The following is a 13,920-nucleotide window of genomic DNA, read 5'->3' as shown; positions in this document are numbered from 1 at the left end:
TATAAACAAACAAGGTGTTTTGACCAAATCACAACACAGAATCAAGTAAATGCCCCCAGAGAAGCTGCCCAAGGCTTGCCTCTGCAGCTACCCTTATCAATTCCTGCCTCTTGTGGAATGATCACACTGCTCTGGTTCTTTTGAATTGCCACTTTTCACAAATTCCAGGCTATCTTAAATGTGGCAGCCTAGCAACTTTCTCCCCGTAGAAAACTTCACCTTGTCATTCTGCCATTTCTAAATCTAATTTAGAATTGCTTTTCTGGTTTTTACAACTCTTCATCAGTTTGCTCCTCCCTCCTTTTCCAAATTCATTTCTTATCTTCTTCATTCTGTCACCTTCAACTCCACCCCCTCACTCCATTTCTTGGCTTGCCAGGGAATTACTTTTTGAATGAAAAAATGGAAAATTTCATTTCTCACTTTTGAGAAGCCTCACAGGAACATATTGCAAAGCCTCCCTCCCACCCAAGAGAGAGGAAGAGAGAGCACAACACCCGAAAATGAAAGTCTAAAGAGGGAGTATCCCTAAAATAGAGTATAGTAATAAACTGATGCTATTGTTGCTTTCTTAAAAAACGAAACAAAACTCATAAGGGACGGTGGCGTGGGAGGCGGAGGAGGAGGTAAGAGAAATTCACAATGGAGCTTTTCCATTTGTAGATGGGCTATTATCAAAGTGCTCAAGTCTATGGAAACTCCACAAATTGCTAAGTTCCCTTTAAAAAAATAAAATCCGTGCTGTTCAAAGAACTGCAGCAAGCCACAAGGGAAAAGACTGTGAAGACAAAGCCCCACTCTCACGTGGTCCCAATACTGCCCTGATGTATGTCACACCACCGAGAAGATTTGTCAATTCAAACATGTGTTCTAAGGCACACTTCATCATCAGAACCGGTACCTCCATTCATATTTCTTTCCACAGGCTTGACAGATGGATGGATTCCTGATGGCCCCAGGTTACAGTCAAATGGCGGCAACAACCACCTCCTCCTTAGTGAACACTGCTCTCCCCCTAGGAAACAAAACTGAGGTCATGGTGGAGAGGTGTACAATAACTTAAATTGGGAACCTAGGCTCAAAAGCCAGCATTTTCCCCACTAGCAGGAACACCAGACAGTGGTGTGTTCACCCCAGTACACACATATTCTATGAGTTACAACAGGTAATGAGATGCAAAGGAGAAGAGAAAGATACTGTACGTCCACCAGGTCCCTCCCGAATGGTGGCCACATGTTTTGTTTGAACTACCTTGTGGCGTGTTGGAGACGGAACTGCAGTGGATTTCAGTAGAAAGCTGCCTGCTACCATGTTAGGACTGTTACTGATTATCACCAAGGGTCTTTTGTCTTTGGAATATGATGAAAAACAAGTCCATAATGGAAGGTGGTATAAGCTGGGAAATGCAGCTACTATGTCAGAGTCATGTGGATAGATGTGTTCTGCTAGCAGACTTCTGCTTTACTCCATAACAAGAAAGAAAATAGATGAAATTTCTAGCAAAAAGAAATGGAAGCTGCTGCAAGTGAAAAGAATTTCTACCACCAAGTGAAGTGAGCTGGGATCTCCACTTACAGATGGTTATTAACAAAGGCTATGGATTAAACTGTGTCTGCACATCCACACCAAAAGTCTTCTAAGTCTTTCTGTGGACTTTATTTGGTCTTCTCTCCTCATGGTCTTTACTTTTACTATAATCTTCCAATTTTGCTTTTTGCTCTGAGTTGGCATAAGATTCATATTTCTAAGGGTGTCAGGTTATGAGTATAGAAACAAATTTCATTCTAATTTATTTTTGTGTATGAAATTGAATGTAGAATGAAGTATGTATATGTCATTTTTGAAAGAGACTGAAGAATAACTTCTAGTGATGAATCTGCTTCCTGTAGTTTTGTGGCCTCTGGTGTTATAGGAGATAATACATTTCTATTTTGGTTAAAATGTATTCATAGTTTTGGCATATCCCTTTCTGTAATGTGCCAATATTCTTGTCTTATCCACTATTAAAATAAACTTAAAACATTTATTTCTTAAAAGGTTACATGCTATTTTTACGTTTTCTAGTGATGTACTTTGTCCTCTACACCACCTTTTGCTCTCTTGCCAACTGCTATTTCTATTCACATTTGGCTTTTGATTACATTTCCCCCAATTCTAACATTTCCATTTGCTTTCTTCCCACTCTCATTTCTCTGTTAATTCTCTGGAGGGAATGAGAATCTATTGTTGTTATTGTTATTTTTTATTTTCTGCTAGACCTGGGAGAGTGGAGCTGAAATATTTGGGAAATGACTAGCTCCATAAATATCAAGAAGTGGATAATAAGTGGAAGCTGGTCCAGGCATCTTAACTCCTAGGCTGTGGTCTATTTTTAGTAGATCACATGAGTACGTAAGACATGAGTAAAGACCCAAAGACCAAGTGCCCTTAATTTTCTGGGGGAAGTGTGGGTGGGGAGCTGAAATCAAATCAGGTTTCTCTGTGGTAAATTTGTTACAAAGTAATTTCATCCACAATGACAAGGAATTGACAAACCAATTCAAGGAATATGTTACTAACTCATTTTTACAAATCAGTAAGGAGTTCTTAATTGATTTCTGTAAATACTACAAAAACAAAACTCCAAGAACAAAAGTCATTTAATTTGGTTAATAAAGTATAGCTCTCACTTTTTAAATTAAAAAGAAGTAAAGTTGGCATCTTAGTTAAACGGTATTTCTCTTAAAGTATGAAAGGACAAGAAAGCACTATTGGCACAAGACCCAGCTGCCACTGACCTCCTTTTTGTTTTCTGAATCAGTGGATAAAAAGGCTGCTTGAAATCTGCTTTGGTATATTTTAGTGGTGGTGATTTTTTGTTTTGTTTAATGTTGAGATTTAAAATGGTTGCCTCTCCCCTCAAGAACAAGAGGGTGTGCTTGTAAAAGAAATGCAGAACTCTGAGGCAGAAGAAGTCAGGCACACAGGAGGCCACAGCTGGGGACAGCAGAGCCAGTTGGCAGATGGCAGGCTGGAAGGCGGCAGTTACATGAACAACAGCGGGCGGAGGGTGACCTCGGCTGGGAGATATGAGAAGAGTCACCAAGTGGAGAGCTGTGCTGGCAGTGCTCATAAAACTGTTGTTGCCTTTACTGAAAGAGCAGAGGGCACGTATTTTCAGATATTAGGGGACAAACAAATCAGGTGAGTTGTTTAAAAATTCAAATTCCTTGTTCTCTTTGGGGCCTGAGAATCTTCATTTTAAACCACCAACACAGGTGATTCTGATGCAGCTGTTCCAGGAATCACACTAAAAATCCTTGGACTGGGATTTTTCATCTGTGTCTATGAAAGATGTAGGACAATACAAAGATCTAGGACAATAATGTGGGTGATAGGATTACACATTTCTGCTTAGGAATTCGGCTTCCACGTAATCCTTTTTAAAAATCTTGTTTACCTGTGATATTAAGTTACTTAGGGGCTAATTAAGACACTTCCATTGTCTGATTTTCTTCCATATTCTGACCTCTTGTCAGACAAATGTGTTCCTATTTGGGATGTTCTAAATATGATCCTCATTTTAGAAGGCACTATGCTCTCTGTTGTTGCAGCAGTTGTTTATATTTGTTGCTGTTTCATACTTAAACAATAAAACCCACAAGGAGAGAAATACCCAATTCCTGCTTCTCTAATTACCTCCCCATAAATAAAATAATCCTAAGTGCAACTGAGCCTGGGCTGTGCCTCATCTGCCTAGTAGCCACTGTTCGAAATGCCTGCACAGGGCCTCGTTCTTCAAAGGGCCAGCTGTACATACAGCCATTTCCCGAATTGTTTCTGCCACCCAGGAGTGCTGCCCCCTGGTGGTTCTTTAGTAGCATCCTTTTTCTCTGTTGCTTATTGCGGGCCCCAGAGTGTCAGTCTGAAGATGAGTTTTACCATAGCTCAAGAGCACCATCTTGGGATGCACATTTTTGCAATCAGATGGAGGATTTGAGTGGCATAGGATTTAAAAACTTCTAGAGGCAAGAGCAGTAAACCTACAGCAACAAATCAAAAGAAAGAAAGAAAGAAAATGTGGGGGGTGGTGAGGAAGTTATTTTAACCATTTCTTAGAGTTGCTCTTGGTAGGAGATACAGATTTTGTCCAAGAAAGACATTGCTGCTGCTACTGCTTTCCAAAAAATTCATATTCTGCTATTATTGTCTGCAGGTCAAGGTTACGGTCAGCTTTGAAAAAATCAGCTATAAATCTAATAAGTGGCAAAGAAATTTAGAAGGCTTAACGGAAAAGAAAGCTCTTTTTAGACAGCCTGCAAAAATTTGCTGACCATAAATCACCAATTACATTGTAATATTCAGTATATTTAAGAGACCATCAGATTTTAGGACAGTTTTCAGAAATACAAAAATACAAAAGTGTTTGTTTTGGAAAGTCTTTAAAGCAAATCATCAGTATATTATCACATAATTTACAGGTATAACAAACTGGAGCTTTGCACCTTGGATATCTGTAAGCATTAGAAATTCTGTGATTGGACCTCATTTGGCCTTTGATTTTTCTGGGCTAGGCTTTTCAGCACTGATGTCCTATGCTGGATCTCCCTCAGCTGCCCACACATTCCACAGGAATGGAATAGATGAGACCGTTGATAGGTGGAGAGAGGAATAGTGAGACTAATAGCAGAGATCCAACTGGAAGGGAATTAGTGTTTTTCCTCATGATAATCAGAGACCCTGATGTACACGCAACTTCACACATATCTTACGGTTGCCATAGACACTGGCTCGATGCTGATATTCTCTTTCATCCTCAAATTCTCTCCTGAGCACAGGCAGAATATATAACAATATTACTGCCAACCCTGTGTCCTGAGTACTGGATAGGAAAAGTTGGATGGCATTAATTCCAAAGGTTAAATGGCCTGAAAGATGCAATGAGGAGTTAAGAAAATGCCAATATTATGACGCCCAGCCCCAAGGTATCTGGGCTGCTGTGGAAGGATGACCAGCCTCTCTTCCAGAGACTAGAGAAGAATTGGACCCCTGGGGGAGTAGCAGGAGATGGAATTTAAGGCAAGAAGGTTGAGGATATAAGGAAATCAATTAGGTATCAGTTAGGGTATTGCTAGACAGATGCCGTAATGAATTAGCCCCCAAGTTTCAGTGGGTTTCCTCACACCCAGGTTAAGAATCCTTTGCAGGTGTTCTTCACTGGCTGCAGCTTTTCTCCATCGAGTAGTTCAGAAATCCACGTTCCTTCCATCTTGTGGTTCTGCCATCTCTTAAAGCTACAGAGTCCTTTCCATTCTGACAGGGTAAAAGAACAGGAAAACAAAGATGCTTTAAAAAACTTGCATCTGGGAGGCGATGTAAATCTTTTCCTTATTCCATTGATGAGAACTAGTCACATGGCCACATCTGGATGCAGGAAGAGCTGGAACATGCAGTCATTGGTTAGGCAGCCATCTCCCAGCAACATCATATGAAAAGGTGGCTGAATTTTGGGGAGCAGCTGGCCATCTCTACCACATAACGGTTTGAGAGGACACAATGGACATGACTGAGAAGGAAGCTAGCAACAGAAGAAGCAAAGACTATTTTGGGAACTGGGCAAGACAGTTAACTAAAAGGAATTGCATTTTCCTGGTGGCCTGGCATAACAAAGATGAGGTGCATGATTCAATGAATTATCATTGACGTTCTGAGGTAAGGCAGAATAAGACTTCAGGCATGATGAAGTTACAAGGCTTTACTCAGTGTTCAAATGGAATTTAATCAAGAACTGGTTCTGGGGTCTCCAAAGAAATTCTTTCCAGGTTAGTAGTGTCAACCTGTATAACAAACAGAGAGAGGCTCTCTAAAAGAAAATGATATTTATTCGGGAATAGGGCATTGCAATGGGAATATGCATATTCAAGGAGGTAAAGGAAGATAAAGGATTTTAAAGAAAAAATGATGGAGGACTGCATAACTGTTTGGGAATAATTATCCTTGACTACTAGGATCAGTAACAAGGATGATGCCAGTTCAAGGTTGGACAGGCAGTTGCTGGGCAGATGTTCTTGCAGAAATATTTTGTATTAAGGTTTGATTGTCCCTGTGCAAGTTGTGGCTTTGCAGAGTCCTTTGTGAACATTCTTGTTATCAGGCATAAGAGCATGAGAACTCCTCCTTCATGGCCTTTGCTTGGCTTTATTTTTTAGGGGTTTTTTAACACAAGCTACTCCATTTTGATTCTGAAAACTTTTACAGTAGAGAAGAGGATTAAATGCTTTCCAGTTCATATCCCAAAGAACTTTGCTGTTTCTGTAGCTGGAACATTTCAGCTTCTGATGGTAGAATCAGAAATGTCCAAACTCTAGATGAGAGCTGTCCGATATGTCTGCAATGATGATTCTATATCTGTGCTACCCAATACAATAGCCGCTGGCCACATATGGCTATTGGGCACATGAAATGAGGCTAATGCATTTGAGAAACCTAATTTTTAATGTTATTAAATTTTAAGAAATTTATATTTACAATTAAATAACCACGTGTGGTTAGTGTCTACCATATTGGACAGCACAACTCTAAAGCTATGTAATGGGCAGCTCTCGTGCTGTCTGCCCAGGCCTCCCCTTTCTCTATGAACTGCTCCCTCCACACATTTACTCAGATGGCTCTGCACAGCCAGCTTCATAAAATGTTTCCTCTTCACCAGCCATGGTTGTTTAACCCTGCAGTGAACACTGTACCAAAATTAGCCAGTCAAAGCCTCTTCACAGATGCTGGGGGAATGACAGAGAAGTCAATCTCTCTCCAGGTGCATTCAGGAGCTGTTGGCAGCCATGTTTTCTGCATGGGGATGAGAGAAGCAGAGGAGGCCAGTTTGCAAAGAGAGATTAATAAAACAGAGGCGAAGGGAACAATGAGGTGAGAGAGAAAGCCAAGAGGATCCTGCTCCTGTTCCAGCCCCTGATTCCAATGAATTCCTATAAAAGGGCTGTGGTTGGCCCTTAGGTTCTGTGATTCACTCCTAAATTCTTTTACTAAGAATTTATTAAAATAAATTCTCTTTTGTACAAGCTCCTGGTACTTGCAGTAAGAAAAAAGTTCTATTTAAAAGGGCTCAGAGAAAGTGTTCTTTGAGCAAAATCAACCACCACGTGAATGGGGAGGGGATTCACCTAAATGAGGAGCCCTGACAGGCTCACAGCTGACCCCAGCAAAAGGGACCCGAAGTAGGTTAACAGCTAGTCCCTGAGGTCATCACAAACACTGGATCCGACTCAGTCTCACAGAGGAGAACACTGCTCTTCACTGCTCATCCAGAAGTGATCAGGCTGTGAGGATTGATACAGCCTTCCAAACTCAAGAATGACTGATTGATGAGTAAGAATGCTGATTTATCATTTACCTAACTAGTAAAGAACAGTGGCATTCAAAGACAGCAATGATCGGACCCTAATTTTTAAAAAACCAAAAAAACCAAAAACCTCTCTTACTTACTGCTGCACATATTCAACGTGTATTTTTCCTCTTCTATTTCTGTGTTCCCATTAACATTAACTCAGTCTGCAATGTCTGACTTTCATCTCCATCTATCAAAATTCTACTAATATTTCAAGGTCCGTTTCAAAGGCCAACTCCTTCTATATCCTCTTTCTCTTCCCATTTTACTTTGTGACTCCCTTTGAGTACATGACCTGTATTGTTTTATAATTATTTATGAATATTTCATATCTGCAGTACTCCACAACCTTCACCAGAAACAATTTTTTTATTAATGCAGTCTAAATTGCATTCACTTTTCTGGTAGCTACTTAATATTTTCATCTCATATTGAGTTCTGTTGTTGATTAAGACCTTTAATGTCATAATTCTTAAAGATTTAGCCCAGAGCCCTCTAGGACCTCATTGGCAGGCTGGTGAGGAAGTGGAAGGGAGCAACCAAATAGCAGAGAGCACAGGAACATAGCCTAGAAAAGTTGGTATCAGTCTGGCAGTATTAACACTGGATTGACACCTGCTAATGGTTTCTGAAATATTTAATACTTTATTTAGTGATATCCTTTATCCCTTGATTAATTTTTTTTGCTTTAATATATGTTACTAATAACATGAGTATTTGCATAAATACAGAATCACTTTTTTTAGCTTAAAAAAACAAATAAACAAACAAACACTCGATTTAAGTGAAAAGGAAATAGCAGCAGATAATTCTGGATAGACACAGTATCTGGAGTCATCTGGCTAAGCACTGTGTGGTTCAAGGCCCCATTAGGGTAAGATAAAAATGAAGCCAGCAGCCAGTGTGGTTTGAAAAGCAAGTCCCAGGCCTGGACACCTGAGAAAGGTGGTTATAGGCAGGACAGGCCATTTAGGGGATCAACAGACAGAAACATTAGTTAGGAGAATCATTGGCTTTAGAGCCAGACAGACCTAGGTTCTTTTCCTGGCTTTACCACTGGTCTTGGCAGAAGCAATTTTGCTTCTCTAAGACTGTTTTTTTATCTGTAAAGTGAGGGAAAATATTCTCACCTTTTTCAGGATTGTTCTGAGATGACTTGAAGGGTGAAAATACACCTAGCCCACAGTAGACAATGAATATATATTAATCTCCATCACAGGCAAATTCTTGATGGGATGTATGTTTCTGAGCCTGGATTTCAGGCAGAACCACACCTCGTGGAGGAACCAGAGATCAGTAAAAGAACAGAGGCTGATAGCTGGGTATGTAGTCCAAAGCAGGAGGGGTTAGAAACTCAAGTAGAAAACTTAGGGTAATAAGATTAATGGCAGTTCCTGCCAGCTGTTGAATCTTAAACACAGATCCAGTGGACAATTTTCAGCACTTCTGATACATGATCGCTCTGCTGCATCCAACGCTGTCAACTTCTCTGGCCCCTTTCACTTCCCCGACTCCTCTGGCACCACACTGTCCTGTGGCTGCACTATTCTCTGCTGCTCCTGCACAGCCTCCTCTCTTCACCTCCTCCTAGATATATCGGTGCTCCTCCCAGTCCTGTTCTGAGCCTCCTCTCACGTCACACATTCCTCCCCACTGGATTCATTCACATGGCTTTGATTGGTTTGCAACTATTTGCTACTGACTCCCAGCTCTTCCCCTCCAGCGAATCACTCACAGCTCAATACCCATCAAAGTTCTCTTAGAACCTTGAGATGAATTTGCACTGGGACCACAGTTATGCCTTGACCCTTCTTCCTGCTGCCTTCCAGTTGTTCCTGAACGACTGGAGCTCTGGCTCAGAAGTGGTTGTTGCTATGGTCTGAATGTTTGTGTCTCCCCAACCCCACCCCCCCAATTCATATGTTGAAATCCTCACCCCCTAGGAAATGGTATTAGGAAGTGGGCTTTTGGGGAGTGATCAGGTCATGGGGGCAGAGATCTCATAAATGGGATTAATGCCCTTATAAAAGAAGGCCCCAGAGAGATCCTCACCCATTTTACCATGTGAGGACACAGCAAGAATCAGGAAGCAGGCCCTCACCAGACACTTAATCTGCCGACACCTTGATCATGGACTTCCTAGACTCCAGAACCGTGAGAAACAAATTTCTGATGTTTACAATCTACCCAGTTTATGGTAGTTTGTTATAGCAGCCTGAACAAACTAAGATAACTATTAAGCATTGTATTAGTCCATTTCTGTTGCTTATAATACCTGATACTGGGTGATTTATAAAGAAAATGAAATTTTGAAATTTATTGCTTACAGTTTTGGAGGCTGGGAAATCCAGAGTCCAGAGAACACATTTGGTGAAGGCCTTGGTGGTGGCAAAAGTGACCCAGGGGTCTCACATGGCAGAAAATGGCAGAGCAGAGAGAGAGAGAGCTCCTCATGCACTCTCCTTTTAAAACCCTCAGAACCATGCCCATGACCACCATTTTTAATCCGTTCACTAGGCATAGTCCTTAGAATCTAATTATCTCCTCAAGGCCCCACCTTGCAATTACCGTAATAGAATTTCCCACCCTTTTAATAGTCACAGTGGGGATCAAGCTACTAATACATAAAACTTGGGGACACAATCTATATCAAACATCTAAAGTCATTGTAATCACTGTACTCAATCCTATTATATTACCAGAGTTTTTAAACTGTGGATCATGACCCATTATGAAGACTAGAAATTAATTTTTTGTGTCACGATCAGCTTTTAAAAAATAGAACATAGAATAAATGGGATAGAAATGGCAGAATACTTGCCTTCTTAGCAAGAGTAAATAAGTATTGTTTTCAGATTTTTTTGTTTCCAGTGAATGTGCATTGTAATAATAAAACGTTTATTTTTTTACTGTGGCTAATAGACAAAAGTTTAATACTCACTAGATTAGACAACTATCTATTCCAGAGCATCCCGAATCAAACTATAAGAGGAAGGATTTGGGAATAAAATTGCCTGGGTTTAGTCACAGGTTCTTGTGTTTTCTTGGGCAAATTATTTAATCTCTCTATTTATCAATTTTCTTGTCTGTGAAGTGGGTATAAAAGTAGTACCTCCTCATGGCATTATTGTGTAGATTAAATGAATTAATATAGTTATTGCCTGCCATGGTTGGGTACTTTCTAGGTATTTTCTATTCTTGAACAATAAAATAAATGGTCTATTAAATATATTAAAATCATAGAAGTATATGAGAGATATTCATTTATAGTCATATTACATATAATATGGAAATAGACAAAAATTCATCAGATTGCTTTACCTAAAACTTAATCCTACTTTGACAGACTTCGTATTTATTCAGTGTCCTTTCCTGGCTTTGCAATATTCTTTGCCATTTTAAGGATTTTTCAACCAATTCTTCTGATGAGATTTTTGTTAATTTTTACATGCTTAATAAATGATTATCAGATTTGGATTTTATTAATATCCTGTGGGGCTGTGGTGAGCACTGAGGTTTATTTCCCATTATCCATGGCCCCTTCTTCCTTTCTACCTTGATATTAGCAAGAAACGCACTTGTGGTCCACATAGCCCATGCTTCTGGGAAGGGACCCTAACCCTCACCTGGAGGGTGGTATGGGTCCTGATTATTCTAAGTCAATGCTTCTTAGCCTTTTTTCCTGATGTGACAAACATGGAAAACAATACTGCTTGTATAGCACTGTGGGGTGAAAGAAAGAGGCAACTTTGGCTGGAGATGACTGTCTAGATATGACAGAGGCTTCTGGGCAGGAACAAATGGCAGCCCCAAGGCCTGAAGGGATTAATACCTCTGCACTTGTAACCCAGTCTCAGCATAAGGAGGAAACCTCTGGACTCTAAAGCATGGAGTACATGTCCTTCTGATGGCCACTGCCAGCCGGTTCAGGGTAGACCTGTGAACAAGGCTGGCCAAGGAGACAGATGAGAAAAACTTACATCCTGTTGTGTCTTTCTCTCTCTTCTTAGATGAGAAAAAAGAAGCCCATTGCCCAAGTAGATACCAGCCTTCGGATAGGGTGACTCTGGATGAAAGAAAAAGTGATCTAAGGAACCTGGTCTCTGACAAAACTGCTGAGCTGCTGAGCCAACCAACCCTGAAGCTTACCCTAATCGATTCCCTGTTAGGGAGAGATAATAAATGTCTTTATTGTTTAAGCCATTTTGAGTTATGATTTCAGTTACATTCAGCCCAAAGCACCCTAACTGATTCAGTGTCTTGTTCTATTTTATAGATTTTTCAAAACTGTAACTCACAGAATTATACGGTATTGTGAAATACAAAGTATTACACACAACTTTAGAAATCAGTGTTATGGACCACAAAACACAGATAATCACAAGTATTTACATTTAGGGTTTTAGGTTCTTCTCAAATCCTCATTAACCCTGCTATAGCAAAGGTGGCTGCTAACAGAGACTGTTCCATCTGCACCTCATTTAGATTTTTCCACTTTTTGGTGGAATCAGTGCACTTTCATAGGTCTGGGTAATTTCAGGGTGTACATCGCTGGAAGCCAACAATGCCACCCTTCTGTGTAATTGCTTTTTTTTTTTTGGTCACCCATGGAGAACTCTGGCATAGCAATTCCATATCTGCTGTAAAAAGATTTAAGTTCGTAGAACTCAATACCTATGTGGACAGTGAGCCCCAGGTTTTCAAAATGGCCCATGCCTGATTGTGCTGGCTCTGATGATGGACCGTCTTGAAGGTGCCAAAACTATACAGCTGTTGCAGATGGGAAAAGGCCAGGGCAGGTACCACAAGAGCATCTTTGGTAAGCTTCCCATTACTCTCCTAGCTCTTCTTTGGGCTACTGCTGGAATCATCCTGCAAATGTACTTGGAAGATGCAGCCATGGCATAGGCAGCCTGGGAACTCCTGAGAACCCCCTTTATCACCACCATTTCAAAGCCCCTCCTAACTGACAGAGGATGGGCAATGCGTTCCAGCTCTTGGATATGCCTAAGCAGGTGCTTTTTTTCCTGATGTAACAAACATGGAAAACGATACTGCTTATATAGCACTGTGGGGTAAAAGAAAGAGGCACTTTGGCTGGAGATGACCATCCAGATATGACAGAGGTTTTTGGGCAGGAACAAATGGCAGCCCAAGGCCTGAAGGAATCAACAGCTTTGCACTTGTAACCCAGTCTCAGAATAGGGAGGAAACTTTTGGACTCTAAATCAAGGAGTACATGTCTTTTCCACAACCACAGTTCACCAAAAGAGGGAAGTGGACTTAGTTTACTTAGCCCTAAATTGTCATTGGAGTAGTCACAAAGCAGTTTTGAAGATAACCACACAGCATATTTCACACTGTCCCTACATTTTTCGGCAGCTTTGGGTGACAAATGGTAGCACATTCCCATCTTTAGCCTTGTAGTCACTCAAAAAGAAATCCTTCCCTCTTCTCTGCCACCTGAATTCATCTAGAACCAGCATGTCTAGGCATGAGTAATTGTCACTGGATTGGCTAGCTTGTTCTTATAAACTCCTATATTGCTTTTTGTTTGTTCATTTGTTTATTATTAATATTAGAAACATTAACGAGCTAAGGAACTTTGGCTGGTGACCCTTGGACTTCCCTTATGCGTTTACTAACCTCCAATCCTAACTCAGCTCTTTGAATTAGCATCCAGAGTGACTTCCCTTGGGGAAGGATGACTGGGATGGGACAGGTTCTGGGGGACTCTTCATGAGGGGGCTCTGAATTCCTATCACTTGAAGATACAGAGAGCCCAATCCTCCATGTATCTCAAGGTTAGTTCTAAAGTTCTGTCCCTGAGTTGAGTGATACTTCTTTGAGAAAAACTTGTTAATATATTATTTTTCAATTAGAGAATGGCCTTTTGCACAGTTCGTAGTAGTTTCAGTCCCTAGAGATGAAGACATCATTACATTTGGGCTTGATGCCCTTCATTTTGGAAAATGTAATGGAAATATTTATAAAGCTAGTAACCATCCGTTGTCCTCAGAAATTAGTCTGAGGTCACGATAAATCTGTAACAGGTGCTACAGCCTAGGATTTTAAGGATTATTCTTATTTTAAGAATAAACATTGATTAAATATAGAGTTAGATCCTTCCTTCAAAAAAAAAAAAAGAAGAGGTTTTCAATAGAAGGAAGTTTAGGTGGTAGCCCTCTTATGAAATTATTTAATATGGATGAATCTAGACTTTGAGAATTATACTATCTTTTACCAACATTGTTTTTCTAGGCCATAGTGTCGCTTATATAGAGTGACTAATCTGTGTAGAGTTAAAGGAAATAAGAGTATGTGCATACGTGGATGTAAATCACGAGAACAGGGCTTGTTCTGGGCAGAGCATGGGGGCAGATGGCAGAGCCTCTCCTCCCCTGGCACCTTGAAGACCCATTGATGGGAGCAGCAACAGCGGCAAATGGGCTGCTTCCGTGGATTGTTAGACTTCCTGACAATGGTAATTATGGCCCTTTGGGATGAGGACATTCGGTATTCCTAAATTTATCGCAATGGAG

This window comes from Cynocephalus volans, chromosome 5, assembly GCF_027409185.1.
Source record: "Cynocephalus volans isolate mCynVol1 chromosome 5, mCynVol1.pri, whole genome shotgun sequence".
Lineage (NCBI taxonomy): Eukaryota > Metazoa > Chordata > Mammalia > Dermoptera > Cynocephalidae > Cynocephalus > Cynocephalus volans.
The sequence above is the reverse complement of the archived record's forward strand: the minus strand, read 5'-3'. Positions refer to the sequence as shown.